Genomic DNA, 19,908 nt, shown 5'->3' on the forward strand with positions numbered 1-19,908 from the left:
GTATAACACACTGATATGTTGGGATTTTGGACTTTATCCATCGTCCTGGTTTTTAAGATAACAAATTTGTTTTTTTTATTTTTATTTTATTTGTTTTATATTTTTATTTGTTATCTTAAAAACCAGGACGATAGATAAAGTCCAAAATCCCAACATATCAGTGTAGAACCTTACAGTTTTACCTACTGTATTATACGGATATATTGTGTTGCTACATCCTAATTCTTATTATTCTCGCCGCTGCCAATCAGCTTTATTGTGGAATCCGACGGCCACCATCAAAATTCAGAATATCGCACTATATTTTTATTTCTAGTGGGGTAGGGCTAAGTCTCTTGTACTGCGGCCACTTCTGGCCTATTGTACCAGCCCCAGATGATAGGTGAGGGTGATTGTGGAGCAATTGGTGGAATGAAGATTGGCAGGGGAAACCGAAGTACTCGGAGAAAACTTGCCCCAGCACCACTTTGTCCACCACAAATCTCACTTGACCAGACCCGGGATCGAACCCGGGCCGCCGCGGTGGGAAGCCAGCGACTAACCGCTTGAGCTATGGCGCGGCCGAATATCGCACTAACTGTCACTAGTTAAACATCTGTGGATAGCTCCTACTCCGTCCAGTGAACTAATTATTACGAATACCCCAATAAACACTCAACATGTGAAAACAAAAACACAAATATAATCAAATCAACGAGTAGATACATGAAAACCTTTTAACATATACAATCTGCGATTACACAATCTACATTCACTTCTTTCAACACACTACTAAACCTGCATAACACAAACCCAAATTTTATATCCTACAATCAGTAAACCAAAGTTATCGTATAATAGCAGAGAACCAAATTCATACTCTAACCATCATTTGCTAACCAAAATTTATATCTTAACAATAACCCAAAGTTAGTAAGCTACCCATCGATCAGTGACCCACATTTCATCTCTTAACACCAATAAACTATATTTTCTATTGTAACACTCAATCAACAAGCAATTAGTGAATCAATGTTACATCCTAACAGTCAATCAATGGATCAAGTTCATAATCTACAAACAATAAACCAAATTTCGTATCCCAACAGTGAATCATTTAACCAACATTCAAATTTTAACCAACAATTAACAAATTAAATGTTACATTCTAAACTTAGTTACCAAACCAGATTATTGTATCTTAATCATCATTCGATAAATGAAAATTTATACATTCTCAAAATCACTAAATAAATAAAAAATTACTGTTTAGCAATCCATGAACCAAAGTTTATACTCTAAGATCATTTAACCAATTTTATCCTAACAATCCATTAACAAACTAAAATTCGTACCATAATTATTGAACTAGAAATTACGTATAAACAATCATCAGTGATCCGACCACAGTCAATTACTCACGCTTAGAGAATAGAGTGAAAATAAAGACATCTGATTCCATCCCGTCTCCTCTCTACCAGACGATTTCTAGAGTCGACCGCTGCGAGGGACTGCTAGAATCAAAGTGTCCCAAAACGACTTCTACCTTCCGATTCCAAAATTTAACATTTTCGCAACTCGTGAAATTGCTGCTAAGGTCGGCGGATTCTTGCTGGCCAATCACCTGTAGTGCGAAAGCGAGACTTGGGCGGGTCCTTCAACCGATTCGTAAGCAATCTTTACTAAATACCATACACTAGACTGAAAGGGAATGCGAGGTGTCAGCCGCGACGCTGACCTCCCGTTTCCGGTCAGCCATCCGGTGATTTACCTAATATATTCAATTTTACAAAACTTATAATTAATTTCTAATAAACTGAACATATGAGCGCCCCCTTCATGTTCGGAGAACAATTGACGTGGTCCCTCAATTTAAGGAGAGAACATAAGTTTATGATGGTGCCTGACCCCATTGTAGTTAATTTAAGGATGTTACCAGAAACTCGGAAGAGTCGGGATAGCTCGGTCGGTATAGCGACTGGCTACTGGATGGACGACCCAGGGGTCGGAGTTCGAGTCCCGGTAGGGTCAAAAATTTTCACTTCTCCATGTCGTTCAGACCGGTACTGGGGTCCACCCAGCCTCCTATACAATGGGTACTTGGGGCTCTTTTCCCGGAGGTAAAGGGGCTGGGGCGTGAAGCTAACCATTCACTTCCAACTAGTGCCGAAGTCAAGAAAAGGCAGGCTATACATCAACTCTCACCTACGCCTACATGGCGTGGTGCTTAATTAGTTAAATACAGGGACAACTCCCACCTACGCCTACATAGCGTGGTGCTTAATTAGTTAAATGAAGGGACAACTCCCACCTACGCCTACATGGCGTGGTGCTTAATTAGTTAAATACAGGGACAACTCCCACCTACGCCTACATAGCGTGGTGCTTAATTAGTTAAATGCAGGGACAACTCCCACCTACGCCTACATGGCGTGGTGCTTAATTAGTTAAATACAGGGACAACTTTACTTTTTTTGCTAGTATCTCTGGACTTTATAGCGGTAAACGATTGGATCAGAACGAATAATGAATTGGCAGGGCACTTGAAGTAGGCTATTATGGCCTAAACGCAGTGAGCTTACTATCCCTTCCAGCATTTTCCTGGAGAGACTAGAGGAAGCTATGAAAACCTCCGTCAGGATAATCAAACTTCCTGCCGAGATTCGAACTCGTCACCTTCGGAATAGAAGTCAAAATTATGACTACTTTAACCAGCTACCTAGGCCGTGTTTGAGAAAAGAGTGCTGAGTACTAAGAGAGAAGATTTAAAACTGCTTAAACTGGAGTTTCCTAATTTGTGTTTTTCAACATAGGGTGTGGAATAAAGTGGTCTGGCCTAACGCAGTGTTTGTCTGTAGAGACTAAAGAAAGGCAAGAAATCCTCTGTAAGGATAACCGATCTTCGGGCTGATATATGAACCCAGGTCCTCTCGAATACGAAGCAGGGTTGCTACACACTTTCCTGTTATGTGTCATTCAAGAAAAATATAAATGGCAGTCTACACAACAGATTATTGAAACTGAGACAAACTAGATACTGTAGTATAGTGTAGTACAGTACAATACCAGTAACAGTACAGTACAGTACAGTACAGTACCAGTACCAGTAACAGTAACAGTATAGTAGAGTACAGTACAGTATAGTATAGGGACCAGTGGAGGGCTCTTGTGAACACGGTAATGAACCTTCGGTTTGTTGTAATTTAGCGTCCTGTTGCTAAACCTTCGGTTTCCATAAAATGCTGGGAAATTCTCGAGTAGCTGCAGAATTGTCGGCTCCTCCAGAAGTGTTCAGTTCCATGAGGAAGTAAATAAGTACAGTATAGTATCTAGTTCGTCTCATTTTCAATAATTTGTTGTGTTGACTGTCCCATTTACATTTTTCTTGCTACACACTCCACTGGGAAGTTAGGTTCGACATATTGTAAGATCTGAGGTTCTCACAGCGGATTCTGGGTTATAACGCCGTCCAGTGGGTTGAAAGTCAACCGATGTTTTGGAGGAACATGTCGCCTCCATATTCAGGATCGAAGAATAAGCCAATCTAAAAAAATTATGAAGCAGTTAACAAGCAGTGCTTTACCCTGAAGATGGAAACGATATGCTTCTCCGTAACGTCGGCCGACTTTCAATTGACTACAAAACGTTATATATAAGAAAACGAAACTGATCATTACGTTGCAGGCTGGGAAATTTTTTGCTATACATATCGTTTTTGTGAACGATAATTTGGACGCTTTAGGACGCTGGAAATAACTTCTCCGAAAGAAATGCTCTGAACTAAACAGATGGCATCTGCTCGCATCTACGTCCATTTTCAGCCCTGCTGCTAGGACATATCTCCGGATCTTGCTCGTGGGAACATGCTACAGCAGACGCGGTTCGCGCGAACATTGAACCTTGCGAAAACAAAGACGAGATTTGAAACTAACACTTCTTGTACCCACAGTCAGTGAAATTCAGCCTAACAACATGACGCGCGCTCACGGCTTCCTTACAGTTATCTGACGAGTCACGTATGATTGATCAATCATCTCATCCAAATCCCTATTTATACATTTTTTTCCTAGGCGCCTTTAATGATCTGTCAGGAGTGCAAAACAATTATTTTTATATTTCAGTACTAACTGTCATACCTCAGTCGGTGTAGCGATGAGCTACGGGCTGTACGCCCAAAAAATTGGAGTTCGATTCCCGGCAGGGGTAAGATTGTATTGTATTGTATTAGAGAGGGTGGGTTTCCCCATGCACTTAGACCAACTGTTGGTCCACTGTGCGTCCCCCTATGATATTCTACCAGTCTCTATTCCCTACCGGTACTGGTGCGTGCCATCAGTCCCGACTCAGCCAGCGAGTTCGGCCTCTACTGGCTCAGCGGTATCTCGATGCTTCCCCCATCTACCAGAGGCGTTAGAGACTGCTGTTGGGCGGGAAATGTCCTGAATTTGGCTCAGTGTTCCCCTTGGGACATGAGGTTCTTTTACGTGCCGTAAAGCTACGACACGGGACCCACGGCTTAAAGTCCCTCCCAGAGGACTTTTTCCCTGAAATTTTCCGCCCTTAAAAATTCCACGACCTCCGCCGGGTTTGAACCCGCATACCTTGAGTCACGAGGTGGGAACGTTACCCCTAGACTACGGAGGCCGCTTAGGGGTAAGATAGTTCTCTCTTCTCCACTGCATCCTGGCTTGTTTAAAGTTCACCCTTCTTCTAATGGATACCGGGTGCTCACTTCCCGGAGGCGAAGTGACAGGAGCGTGAAGCTGACCATTCACTTCCATCTAGCGCCGAGATGAGTGTTGGAACTATACGCCCTCGTGCCTTAGTTCTTAATTAAGAAAGCATAGGGAAATTTTATCGTTTGCTAGTGTCTGCAAAGTGCTGACTGCAAATGAACAAAACGCCTCGAAATATGGAGTACTCTATATGTTAAGATAGCAACTGCTGATACCCAACAAGGAAATGAAAATACATATATGTCGCGTTTCATTTTATCTTCACCTTTGCCGAAAACAACTGCTAATACTCAAAGGGGGACTTCCCAGAAATTGTGTTTGTTTTATCATAGCTTCGCATGGACGTTGAGGAGACTAAATTTTCACAGGACATGTATATGCGATTATAATTATTTACTCGAACTCGATTCCTGTGCGATTTGGAGCAGACATCTCGCAAATATTTAAACTGAAGGTACGAGTATATCCTCCTCGAGGAGTGCCACCTTATCGTGAGAGGAGGTCTGCGCGATCCAGTGGCCCGGAGAACTATGCTGGAGGGAGTGTAGGCTCCTGGTAGGACCACCCATCAGAGACAGGTCAAAGAGTATGGGCCAGACGAAGCGTAGTGCCTAATCCTCTAAGATGGGGGTTTGGCGTGGGGATAAGGACCCTACCCCGAAAAGATTTACTGTTACGAAACTTCCAGAGTCTGAGGTTACCATGGAAAAGGCCAAGGCCCACACAGAATTGTAGCGCCAGTAAATAAGAAAAACATGTAAATTACATACTTTAGAGTTTTAATAATAATAATTATTATTGCTGTTATAATACCTCGAATAGTCCACAATACCTTCCTGCAAAATCATTTTCTGGTTTTTTATTCACAAATCATAGTACCAGTGGACTCTATAATTACAGCCTGAGAACCTCACCATGAATTAAAAATAAACCACAAAACACTAATTATTCAACAACTCGGAGATATATACTGTGAACTACTGACGTCATTAAAAGAGAAACAACTAGCTACAACATGAAACTTGTGCTGTAACAGTTCTTCGCCTGTTTTCATGAAATAAATTTAACTGATACTGCTCTCAGCGCTTTTACACACGTCGACACAAAAACTTCTTATATAATTTACGTTAAAACATTAGAACTTTAAAACAATACATGTTTCGACCCTTATTGGGTCATCATCAGGTGTACTGTTTGTGCTTAGGTGTTGAACTTCTTTAATATTTTTGAATATGACTATATAACATATAATATTATGCTTGGTAACATAACCTTTGGTATTATTTACTTTTAGTCCAATTATGTGAGTACGAGTATTATGTATAATAATTATATACGTGTATATCTATTTTACTTAGAGGCCTTGCGACGAACTGATCACCCGCCCAAGGAGTCCTACCGTATGTCTTAAGATCTAGTAAAACCGAAGTGAAACGGAGAGTTTCATGGAGGTAGGCCTAGGCCCAAATGAGGGTTGTAGAGCCAAAGGAAAAAAGAAATACGTATATTTTAAGGTTAAATTACGATCGAAATTAAGATTTCACAATGGCACTTCTTGAAGTGTAGATTTACTTATGATGAGTTTCTTTTAGTGCCTAAGATAAACATCAAAACCAACCCTGATAACAAAATTTATATAGAGAGCATTAGTCATATCTAAAGTGCATATTGTTAAAATTATGTGACAGTGTTTCCTGATCGTAGTGCTGCGCCTCTGAGGATGATTCTTTTGGATCGAAACATGTAAAGTGAATGAGGACTGAAGTGTTGTAAACTTGTATGTCACACTGGACTGAACTTTTCATTATCTACTCTGTAATTAGTAGTGTGACGGACCAAAATGAGACAAGTTAAAATAATTGTATTTATTTGACCTATTTTAGCCCATAAACAGAAGTAAAGTTGGTACAATACCTTTGCTTTAACAAAGAAATATAGAAATAACATAAACATGAACGTCAACGGCGAACTGGACTATACGTTTAGGAACTACCAATAATGTCTTACTTGTACCCGCAATAAATACAATTTAAAGTTAATCGTATAGTGAAACCTTACCGTAATCTGACGAACACTGTACGAGTGTAACCAACAGACTGAATGTTAAACGTTTCTCGGGGAAATGAACCGACGCCTCTGATCGCGTGATAGCAACGTGACGCTCAGTTATCTGCAAGCTCACTGAAGTTGTCCGCTTATTACGGTCACGGAACTTGGAGGTCGTGATGAATAATACTGCTGTTTGCTGTCGGTTCCTAAGTCTACTGACGCAAATGGCCGCACCATAGCTCAGGCGGTTAGTAGCCGGATGCCCACCGTAGCCGCCCGCGGCGGCACGGGTCATATCCCAGGTCAGGTCATGTGGGATTTGTGGTGGGCTGTGGCACTGGGGCAGGTTTTCTTCGAGTACTTCGGTTTCCCCTGCCAATTCTCATTCCACCGACTGCTCCACACTCATCATTTATCATCCGAGGCTGGTACGATAGGCCAAACAGTGGCTGCAGTACCAAGTGGACTCAGTCTCACCCCACCCGAAGAAAATAAAAAGAACTACTGACGCAAACACTTCAGATGTAAGGTTACAAACGACAAAGTCGTGTGTTATGGTCGGACATAAAACATATGTCCTTCTACAATTTGAGGAGAATATCTGGAACTACGAGAAAGTATTAAAAAAATATTTGTGAGCTGTTTAACCGCCTCTGTGGTCTAGTGGTCAGAGTTCCTGACTACAGAGCTAGAGGTCCCGGGTTCGATTCTCGGCACCACCAGATTTTCTGAGAAGTAGTGTGTCTGGAACGGGGTCCACTCAGCCTAGTGAGGATAACTGAGGAGCTACTTGAATGGAAAAGTAGCGACTCCCGTCTACAAAACCGAAATTAACGGCCGTAAGTATTCATTGCACTGACCACGAGACACCCCCTATCCGCTAAAGTTGGCACTAACTTCGTCGACAAGTGGAGGTCGCTCTGTCGGTATAGTTCGCATGCGGACTAAAGCCATGGATTTTTTGTGTCTCAATGCGCATAGAGTGTTCTGTCTGAAACAGACAAGCCATGCTACACTGCGCGTAAACTGTTCTATCTCATATCGATAAGCTGTGTCATATTTCCATAAGTGTTCTACCGAAAACCGACAAGCTGTGTTACATTACATATAAATCGATCTACCCTAAACCGATACATTTTATTCTTCTGTCTTTCGTCCTAAAGAAAAGTTTAAAAAGTCTAATCATTACCTCGGTCGGGAAAGTCAGTAGTGTAGTGGAGACTCGAACCAGTATCTACCAAATGTAAGTCTACAGCCCAGTGACATCCTCGATAGAAAACTGGATAAAACGACTTTCGTCTAATTATATGCAGAGTCTGAATTTACCATGAATGAATGTGTTAAAGTCGTGCATTGTAATTGTGTCCGAGTTACACGTGAAGGTATTACGAAGGTAGTACACGAGCACGGAATGCTGGGTGGTATCGATTTAGTATGCTTCATCACGTCAAGACAAGCTTGGAGGCTATACTGCTTCATGAGTTCATGAGTGAACCGTTATGATTCAATGCACAGCACAATGACCACCACAGTTCATAAAAACTCAACAATTCAATTATAACAGAGCAGGGACCCCTGGACCCGATGCCACTTTAAATTCCATATGTCACGGATAAAGACCACTTTTTAACTAACTCCTCGGCACAGAATCTTTGTTGAAGAACTGGTAGTCTGTTTGCTTTCGTAGGACTTGAAGTACCTCGCTGTGTTCGCAGAGCTTGTCAGTAGAACTTATCTTGAAGCAATTCAAACCAATCAACAATTTAACGGCCAACCTTAACGCCGACGCCTTCATCTGTCAATAATTGTCTTAACTTAACAATGGAGCTGAGCCCTTCTTGAGCAGCCGCCAATTCTGCAGCTACTCAAGAACTTCCCAGCATTTTATGGAACGCGAAGGTTCATTACCGTGTTCATAAGAGCCCTCCAGCGGTCCTTATCCTGAGCCAAATCAATCTAATCCGTACCATCCCATCCTATCTCTCTGAGATCCATTTTAATATTGTCCACCCACCTACACCTTATGTTAGGTGGTCACCACGACAAGGAGCGTCTTCAGGTTGCGGATGGAGGAGACGCCGTCCAGGTATGGAGGGAAACTGCGAATATATTGAATAAGCAGTCGCGGACACCCGACAAGGGGTGGTTCTCCAGCTTTCGGGCTGGCCGTGGGGCTAATAACTCATCACCGTAAAATATAAGCTTGTTACGAATATGCTCAAGAAACCTCGTACCTGGACGGACCCTGTGAATAAACGACCTAGGTGAAACAAAATGGATATGAGATTTTGTACTTGGAATAAATGTCTTAAAGAGTTCTATTTTAGGGGTAATAACTATGTGAGCCCCGTTGCAAGTCAACCAACGTGTAGGAGGAAAATGTATCCTCCATTTTGAGGGCTGAAGAGTAAGCCAAACAAGAAAAACCAACATGTAGCAGGCAGAAAAGTATTGTTCTGCTTGGTGACTGCTTCGTGTTGGTTTCCTTGCTTGGCTTAGGCTGCTGTCTGGTCGGTTGATTTTCACTGAGCTACACGGCGTTATACCCCAGGAGATAGAAATCTTCACAAGCATCGATCCGAGAACCTTAATTTCCTTTAAGATTTTCTGACCGAAAGGAGTCGCGCTTGCTGCTTTTGTTTATGTCTCTTCTAATCATTTACCAGGCCGACTCAAAGTCACGCCGGTCACAGTGCCCGCGCTTTCTAAGGCATGAACTGTCTTCGCTCACTCGAACACTTGGATCGTGACTTCTAGTACCATTCGAGGCATGGATGTCTGTGTGTGTTTATTCTGTTTGTGTTGTCCTTTTTGTAGGTAGCGGCTTTGCGATGGGCTGATCCCCCGTCCAGGGAGTCCTACCGACTGTGTAAAAGATCAAGAAACTGAAAAAGAGACCAAAGCAAAACAAAGGGCTATAGAGCCATAGATAGATAGAATCAAAGTCACGGATCACTGTGTAAGATCGTCGTATATGGCCAGTCGGGTCCAAACTCGAACTCTAACACTTCGGGAGATGTCCGGTTCCATCGCTGGCCACGACACCAACTATCATGAATGAGATTTTAGTTTTCCTCAGTCCCTCCAGGCGAATTTTTGGATATTACCTGAAACAGATCACTATCATCTCTTTCCACGTGTTTCACTCTTCAATAGGCGCTGGGAAGAGCTGGTATAGCGAATGGCTACGGGCTGGACGACCGAGGGATCGGAGTTCGAGGCCTAGTTGGGTCAAAAATTGTCTCTTCTCCACGTCGTTCAGACCGGCTCTGGGGCTCACCCAGCCTCCTATTCAATAGGTGCCGGGGGTTCTTTCCCTGGGGGTGAAGTGGCCGGGGCGTAAAACTGACCACTCACTTCTAACTAGTGCCGAGGTCAAGAAAATGTGGATCTATACATCTACTCCCTCATACGCCTTCATGGCCAAGTATTTAATCAGTTAAACACAGGGACCACTTTACCTTTAAATAAAATATTGTAAAAGTATTAATTGGCCGGTCACGGTAGCCGAGCGGTCTAAGGCATGCACTGTCTTCGCTCGCTCGGAAGCCGAGATCGTGGGTTCGAATCCCACTCAGGGCATGAATGTTTGTGTGCGTTTTTCTGTCTTTGTCTACAGGTAGAAGCCTTGCGACGAGCTGATCGCGCGCCCAAGGAGTCCTACCGTATGTGTAAGATCTAGAAAAACCGAAGTGAACGGAGTTCATTGAGGTAGGCCTAATCCCACTGGGGCTGTAGTGGCAAGGGAGAAAAAAGTATTAATTACCGTCATTTCCTAATTATGTTGATGAGCTCTGTGCCTGGCACTTCTTAAAATGGTTCCCAAACAGTTCTCGAATCTATCAGTGTTGGTACACACTGTATCAAATTGTACCGCCTCTGTGGAATAGTGGTCACAGTGCCTGGTTACAGATCCAGGGGTCCGGGTTCGATTCCCGGCGCTACCAGATTTCTGATAAGTAGTGGGTCTGAAACGGGGTCCACTCAGCCCCATGAGGATAATTAAGGAGCTATTTTAAGGAAACAGCGGCTCCGGTCTAGAAAACCGAAATTAACGGCCGTGGGAATCCGTTGCGCTGACTACGCGACACTCTCTATCCGCATAATTTGGCACTAACTTCGCCGAGAAACGGCGGTAGCTAGGTCGGTATAGTTCGCTTTGGGACTATAGGCAACGGAGTTCTTTTCTGTGGTCTCCCTGCATATCTTTCTGGTTACTTCAGCAACCACAAGCCGTTCTTGTGGTGCTTTTATTGCCTCAAGTTAGTCTTCTTAACATTTCGCAAACTAATTGGATTTGCAGGGACGATTTAAGGGACACTGTGACTATATAGAATTAATACATTACGAAATGTTTTCTAAGAGGTTTATTTCGTGTTAGACGTCGCAAATAACGTTAATGTGAGAGCAATTTGTTCGAGACGTAATCACCTAATCCCTCTTGTTACCACGGCATGACGGTTCCTTATGTTTCTGACTGGGGAGACGGCCTCCAGACACGGATGCACTGAGTACGCAGTTTCGGAGGGCTGAAAAAACTGTAATCCTGAAGCTTGTTCAGGGTTTTCCGGGGGGGGGGGATACGAACTCTGGTAAAAACAGCGTGTAACGAAGTGTTAACTGGGGCTTCGGGCTTGGACAGATTCTTCGGAAAGGCCTAAGCTATGAAAAATGAACATGAAGTTTAGATCCTTGAGGTGGAGTGGATTCATCAGGCTCATAATGTGAACCAGTGGCGGATTCTTGAGAATATGGCAATGAACTCTCGAGTTACATAAACGTCAGGGAATTTCTTGAACAGCTGAGAGACTGTTAAGGGGTCAATACACGTAGGAGTCTGGCTCGCGAGTCCGACTCGGGTTCCAATGAGCCAAACTCGTCCGTGTGTGGGTCTCAAAGTTGGGAGTCAGCTCATGAGTTTGTGGTGAAATTAATCCGAGCCCGGCTCCCGAGTCAAGTTCGCCAAGCCGGACTCGCGAGTCAGATTCCTACGTGTATGGGCCCCTTTACCTTCTCATGAGGGACTCTGGTCAAGAGAATTACTTACTGCCACTTTCAAACTGGTCATTTTAATTCTATAAGAGCAGCACAAAAATTACATTACGTCACATGCAACAACATGTTTTATGTTTTCCTTCTTCAAATCTCACTTCTACATAATCAGTAGTTCAGGGCTATTACTTAGTCACCAGTCAGAGGCAAAACGACGGTATAAAATACGTGTATTAATACAAACTCTTGAAAGTTACCAGTGTTCAACATAATGTATCAAATGTTATATCTTTATGCAGATCTATAAAAATGTACCGATGTCCGTGTGCTTAATTAGTTAAGCACTATGCCACAAAAACTGAGGCCGCGCCATAGCTCAAGCGGTTAGTCGCTGGCTTCCAACCGCGGCGGCCCGGGTTCGATCCCGGGTCTGGTCAAATGGGATTTGTGCTGGACAAAGTGGCGCTGGGGCAGGTTTTTTTTCCGAGTACTTCGGTTTCTCCTGCCAATCTTCATTCCACCAATTGCTCCACAATCACCCTCACCTATCATCGGGTTGGTACAATAGGCCAGAAGTGGCCGCAGTACAAGGGACTTAGTCCCAACCCACTAGCAATAAAAAAAATGCCATAAAGACGCATGGAGGAGTGGAGGTATAGCTCCGCCTTTCTTTACGGGCTACTGGCTACTAGCTGGGAGGCTCGGGTTCGATTCCTGGCAGTACAAGATATGTATCTTCTTCACAGCATCAAGACAAAGTCTGAGACTTGGTATGGCTTATTAGTCCTACAGTTTTAGTAGGCTTTAAATTTAATGTTCAGCTTTTTACTATTAGTATGATAAGCAATTAACGTCTTATCTTGTAAGTAAAAAAGTACAGCTGCCCTGTGCTTAATTAATTAAGGACCACGTGATGAATAGGCATATGGGTTGGAGGTGTAGCTCCGCTATTCCTTATCTTGGCACTAGATGGATGTGGGTGTATTTTACCTTGTACGTCATTAAATGCATATCAAAAAACAATACAGGAGCATGAGATTCTAAAATTAACTTTACTGCGACATACTTTTAAAAACAATTTGTTAGTTCAGTTCATATGAACATTTTAAAGAAGGACATTGGTTGTTCCTGTCATCTGCAGGTAATATAGTCAAAACCACATCTTTCCTAATTCTTTTCTGCGTTTATGATAAAAGACTAAGGACATATATAGTAACATTGTTCTTGTGCTTAATTAAATACTGTGCATATGGCTCTTTCATTCTTAACCTCGGCACTGAATGGACATTTCATGCACCGGCCGCTTTACGTCCGAGGGAAACAGTCCCCTGTACTCAGCCCCAGAGCCGGTCTGGACGCTACAGAGAAAATAAAAAATTCCTGCCTCTGCAGGGAATTGAACCCCGACTAATGGACCGCCCAGCCCGTAGACTAGTCGCTATACAAGTTGTGACGTCGCGGCTTCAGCCTAAGATACAACATCTTCTAATTTCAGATGAATTATTTCTATACTAGATGAGTATATTGAGATTGTTCTAAAGCAACAAAAAATATGAGCCGCTTTGCTTTCTCTTAACTTACATCATGTCATGCTCTCACATTTGTACTGTGTACCAGCTATCTACGAGAAATTCGATAAAGTTCGATTCCAGCTTTGTGTAAATTATGGTTATAGTAGTCTCATAGGGGATACTGCTAAATTAGCTCAACGAACTACAATACAGATGTTCCAAATGGAATTCTTCTGAAATCCACTAGACAATTTGTGAGACAAAACATCCACATATTTACTTTATGCACTCATGGGACACGCGGTAGCGTAGTTGGTTGAGGCACAATGCTACAAACAGGAAGGTCGCGGGTTCGATTCCCGATGAGGTCACTGGATCTTTCCATTGACCTAATCCTTCCAGCCGCACTATAATCCTGATGTCGACTCAGCCTCTAACAGAAATGAGTACCAGGGATCATCTGGGACTAAAGCACTGCCGGCGCGTAAGACGGACAAACTAACCGCCATCTCTGAACCGACCGTGTAGATAATGTGGAAGTCTCGACATCTCACAACCCTACGGGCCTTCACGGACTGTTACAGGAACTGCTTTTATGTGCTTCATCCAAAAGAACAGACCAAAGCACAGAACTTAAGACACAGCGGGAAATGACTATCAATTCCTTGTTGTTATTACGTGTATATGCTGTGTGTATATGTGTGTGTGTGTGTGTGTAGATATACATACATTGTCTAGAACCACAGCTAGCGAACCTTTTCATTGAACTCTTTTATTGTGAAAAGAATAACTGAACTTGGCGAAACCGTTCTGACAAGATGCTGAATCAGGAGTTAATCTTTCATCAGCATGAAAAAAAACATCAATTGCCGCAAGCCCCGGTCTAACAGTCAGCATAATTAAGGCAAGCCTTCGAATCATCTTCCCCTCAGTCCCATAAACTTTACGTTAGATAAGCTGTACATGTAAACCCCTGATTTCCTTATCATTCGACCTACAAAACGGTTTTGGGAATGTTTTCGCAATAAAGCGTGAAAATTTCTTACACTTCACTGTATCAGTCTCTCTGTTCATGATTAGAACTAAACTCCGTGGCCTGTATTCCGCAAGTGAACTATACCAACCGAGCAACCGCCGCTTGTCCGTGAAGTTAGTGCCAACTTTAGTGGATAGTGGGTGTCGCGTGGTCAGCGCAACGATGCCCCACGGCCGTTCATTTCGGTTTTCTAGACCGGAGCCGCTATTTCCTTGAAGTAGCTCCTCAATTATCCTCACGAGGCTGAGTGGACCCCGTTCAAGAACCACTAATTCTCAGAAAATCTGGTAGCGCAGGGAATCGAACCCGGACCTCTGGATCTGTAGCCAAGAACTCTGACCACTAGACCTCAGAGGCGATCCGTGAAAGAAACTCGCGAAATACAATTAGTGACACGAATTAGCTTAGTAGAATACACGTTCTGTTTGCATATGCATAAAACGAAGAACATTTTATGACTACCTCACGTCCATCTGTTACTGCTTCGAGCCCCTGCCGTTAGTTAGGATTTTATGAAATGCTTATGAGAAACCCTGACACACTAAACACATTAACAGAGCGTGAAGTAGGGCTTTAAGACCAATTAGGAATGTTACGTAACAGTAACTAGCTCCATGCTGCACAATTTATCTTCAGAAGGTAATAGCCCCTTGGCTGGACAAGAAATCTCCCGTTCCTTATGGAACCCAGAAGCCATTACCGTGTTAACAAGTGCCTACCGTTGGACGCTATCCACAGCCAGATAAATGCAGTCCACGTTGTCACTCTCTATGTCTCTTAGATACATTTTTAATATAGTTCTCACATCTATGTCCAGGTCTTCCATTTTATTCAGCTTTTCGGACTAAAATTTTGTATACATTTTTATCTTTCCAATGTCACGCCCACCTATCTCATCCCCAATCTGATCACTCCAAAAGAGAACAAATTACAGAGATGTTTCTTATCCAGGTTTCTGTAGCCTTTTGTCCTTTGGGATAAAATGTTCTTGTTTTTAAATGGTTAGTACACGATCCCAGTATTCAAAAGATCTCATGTTCGATTGTAAATATAAACACTAATCTCTTTGTATTACAAGTAACACGGCAATAAACACCTGTCAGTATAATGACATGAAGAAGAAGAAGAAGAAGAAGAAGAAAGCGGTAAAACCATATCTCGAAATGTCCTCCACATCTCAGATAACGGATAATGCTGAACATAATATTCGTATAATGAATTAATGATTGTTACATGGATCTTGCCTTTAGGCCGTGTGTTTGCAAACTGTGGTTCGTGAGAGCTTCATATCCGGCTCGCGGATCTATTGCGAAAATTTAGTTTCTTTTTAATTTATACTAACATTTCTAAAATTAAAATCAATACGTCAATCAATATTGCGAAAATTTAGTTTCTTTTTAATTTATACTAACATTTCTAAAATTAAAATCAATACGTCAATCAATATTGCGAAAATTTAGTTTCTTTTTAATTTATACTAACATTTCTAAAATTAAAATCAATACGTCTGTCGGCAACTGCAAGTAGCACCATATGTCACACTAATGTGATGAGTAATGACGGTCATTATGCATATCACACGTTTCCACTTGCTACAAAATACTTAAAATATTTCGTTGATCTCTCTCTGGTCAGGCAAAACAATTTCTGGCCCTTCATTTATAAATTTTCGGCACTCTTACTTTAAACTATTGTCACGTGTAGGGGTTGCGAGCGACTTATAAGACGGGGTTTGGTTTGGATGACTGATTTATTGCACATTACACGTTCATACAGTTCAGGACTACAGGTAATTACAGCGTTATCGCTATTGTACATGCTTTCCAGCTCACGGTCGCGCACGCACTAGGATTCTCAAAGAGCGTGTTTACAGCTCCGATGCCTAGCAACAGACGTCCTATTCTTGCGTTTGCGTGTGTTGCGGGAATGTGTTTACTGACCCGTTGCCTAGAAATGGGTATACACGTCACAATATATTAATACTGACACACAATCCGACAACAGATCTTACTTTCTTTTACAAATTTGGGCCTACAGAATTTTAACAATATCAAGCAATATTTCCGAGCTGAATGAAATGATAGTTGATATGTACATTCATCTACTGGTAGCACTATTTGGTCGAAGAGTCTTCTTAAATATCTGCTGTAACAAATTCAAATAAAATATCTCAAGTCAAAGACAGTTCGTTTAATATGGACAGAGGGACGAACTTACTTACTTTGTAGTTACAAGCAAATGTACATTACGTAGGCTTAAGTACATTATCAAAGATGAGACTTTTCTGAGTGTGTTATCTTTAGTAAGATCGCCTCTGTGGTATAATGGTCAGAGTTCCTGCCTACAGATCCAGAGCTCCCGGCGATACCAGATTTTCTGAGAAGTAGTGGGTCTGGAACGGGGTCCACTCAGCCTCGTGACGATAATTGAGGAGCTATTTCAAGGAAATAGCGTCTCCGGTCTAGAAAACCGAAATTAACGGCCGTGGGGAACTGTTGCGCTGACCATGCGACACCCTCTATTCGCAAAAGTTGGCACTAGCTTTGCCGACAAGCGGCGGTCGCTCAGTCGGTATAGTTCGCTTGCGGACTACAGGCCACAGTTTTCTTTGTTTGTTATCTTTAGCAATTCGAGTCCTCCGTTTAAGTTTTCCGGGTAATATATTGTACGAAAATCATCTCTCTCCATTCGTGATCCCTCGTACTGATTTCAGCATCCCACTACTGTCAGATTAAGAGTACAAATTGTGTAGTTGCTCATTATCTAACATCCTTCTTTCATTACTTGCTTTTTGATTAGTCCAAATAGCTCCTACTCCTCAACATTGTGTTTTTAAATCCCATCCTTAAGTACATCATGCATAAACAGATTATGCAGTAAAGGAACTATACCCATTGTATCCTTGTACATATGGAATTTTCTCGCAAGTTTCGTCAATCTTTATGGACATTTAATTTTAATCACGAGATTTCATGACTTAGAGATGATGAGATAATTGCAGAGTACTTAACAGAGTACTTAACGTGAAAATCTGAAGGTATGAGTCATCACGTATACACCGTACAGGCCCAATTAGAAAGGAAGTTGGCAGACCCATTCTTCTTCGACTACATCAAATTCTATTAACTTCTTCTTCCCTTTTATCTTTTTCTGCTCATTTTCAAGGGCAGATATTAAGAAATAAATATATTCCGGCATTAGTCCAATGTTTTCTCTTCCTTGATTCCGACAATTAAAATGGATTTATTTATAACTGGTTGAAATCCATGCTGCTTGCTATCTGGCTGTACAGAAAGTTTTATCTTCCTGTCCACCTATAAACGTAAAAATTAAAGTAAAAAAAAAAAAGAAACAACTTCAGTGACCTGTAGTCCGCAAATGAACTATACTGACCGAGCGACCTCCGCTTGTCGGCAAAGTGAGTGCCAAATTTTGCGGATAGAGGGTGTCGTGTGATCAGCGCAACGGATCCCCGCGCCCGTTAATCTCGGTTTTCTAGACCGGAGCCGCTATTTCCTTAAAATAGCTCCTCAATTACCCCAATGAGGCTGAGTGAACCCCGTTCCAGACCCACTAATTCTCAGAAAATCTAGAAGCGCAGGGTAGCTAACCAGGGACCTCTGAATCTGTAGCCAGGAACTCTGGCCACTTGACCACAGAAGCGGTCCACTGTACCAGATATTTGGTTCATTTGGGTAATAAATAAGATGATACGTTATATTGAACAGAAAAAATTACACAAAATATGAAACTTCCATGTTGAATAAATGCATTAAATTTTTCTCCGGCGATCAGTCATATCATAATTCAATTAAATAAAGGTAAAAATTAAAGTTGTCCCCTTGTTTAATTAATGAATCATCACTCCACGATGACGCGTGGGGTGTGCAAGTATATAGCTCTATCATTTTTCACCTAGGTACTAGATGGAAGTGAATGGTCAGTTTCACGCCACGGTCGCTTTACCCCAGGCAAATATCTCCGGTACCCACTGAATAGGAGGCTGGGTGAGTGCCAGAGTCAGTCTGGACGCTGTGAAGAAAATAAAAATCTCTAGTCCCCTCCGGTAATTTAACCCCGACCGTCCAGCCTGTAGCCTGTCACTATACCAACTGAGCTATCCCATCTCCTAGTTGAGCTAAATACGAGTACAAATGTTTTGGAGACTTGCTATGTCTCCATCTGACATCGAACCTGGTGATGGAAACAAAGACGTCCCCGAAACTTTGGTTTTCAACTCAACTATATAACCCGGTTCATCGTCAGAGACAGTTTTAATGAAAACGAGGTTACTATTCTTACCATCGGATGCATATGCTGTAAATAACCGCAAGCAACAAAGTTCAACTTTAAAATTAACAGTCACTAATCTTCTTATGCTGCAACTGGCCACAAATTATACAAGCATCTTTTTTTATGATGATGTGATTAAAATTATTCAATGTCTTAAAAACCTGCAAAGCTTTACATAAACTTTAGCAGACGTGTCATAATATTTGGGTATAGCGTCTCATATTAGTTCTACTGGCACACACGTGACTTGTGACATGTAAACCTATACATAACCACAATAATTCTTTCATTTAATTAAGTGAAGGTTGCTGGACAGGCATGTTCTGCATTAAAATTCAAGTTTCGTACGTCCAATTCTCTTTATATCGACAGGTTCCTATGTGGGTCACAATTAAGAGCCTTTCTATAGGATTTCAAATAGATATTTATGTTACAATACAGGGTGATTTTTAAACGAGAACCCAATATTACGAATGTTAATAACGCCATTTTTTGGTGGTCCAGCGCCATTTTGGTCAAACATTCCTAAAATATTGTCACATTTGAGGGGTTTGCATGACGAATATAACGGGTTCTGGAATAGATTGCAATTATTGGCACTTCTTTACGATTACAATTAAGTATGACAGCTCACAACCAGTGACTGTCTAAGACTCGCTCCATTCCTTACTGCGACTGCCTTGAAAGGCGACTGTCTTACGAATGAATCGTTCTTCTCTGCACGGCTCCTTATATAGTCTAGCGCGTACCCATGGAAAATATTTGTTGCTTGCGCGTACCCATGGAAATTGTTCATTCCGCTGATATGGAAAGAGCATTCCGTATCAAGTCTGTCTCCACCAATCCGCATCTCCATAGAACGTGTGTTAGCGAGCCGTTGTGTAGCAATGGACTATTCCGGCTTTCAGGCGTCTTGTCACAATATGGTTCTCGTGTAAATATCATCCTGTATATAGTCATTCACTCGTGTATCTCGACCACCTTCTTTACATTGTAAGAATAATCTACACGTGCAACATAACATTACTATCCACTCATACTTGAAAAAGTATAAACTACTAGGTTTAAAACCCTAACGGACCGTTGATAAAATTTAAAACATATCTGGTTCATTGAATCTGAACTACGTACAAGCACTTTTTACCTGTCCTTATTACTTACGTACAATTTCAGAGTTGAAAGTCGCGGGTTCGAGTCCCGATGAGGTGGATTTCTTTTTTTTCAATTGACCCAATCCTTCCAGCTACACTATGGCCCTGGGGTCGACTCAGCCTCTAACAGAAATGGGTACCAGGAAGCTTCCTGGGGGTAA

The 19,908-nt window shown here is 42.0% G+C and overlaps 1 protein-coding gene across 2 annotated transcripts in view; it reads right to left on the minus strand.

Annotated features, from left to right (window-relative positions):
• LOC111861531 (galactoside 3(4)-L-fucosyltransferase) overlaps positions 1 to 19,908 on the minus strand; it is a 49,175-nt gene that overhangs the window by 27,856 nt on the left and 1,411 nt on the right. The window contains exon 1 of one of the 2 annotated variants that reach the window (XM_023846188.2): positions 6,774 to 6,915. The exons of the other annotated variant lie outside the window; for it this stretch is intronic. The gene's annotated coding sequence lies outside the window, so the exon portion shown is untranslated. Of the gene's footprint in view, positions 1 to 6,773; positions 6,916 to 19,908 lie in introns of those variants that run through there. 2 annotated transcript variants of the gene reach the window in all.

The sequence above is a fragment of the Cryptotermes secundus genome, unplaced genomic scaffold (genome assembly GCF_002891405.2).
Source record: "Cryptotermes secundus unplaced genomic scaffold, Csec_1.0 scaffold1059, whole genome shotgun sequence".
Taxonomy (NCBI): domain Eukaryota; kingdom Metazoa; phylum Arthropoda; class Insecta; order Blattodea; family Kalotermitidae; genus Cryptotermes; species Cryptotermes secundus.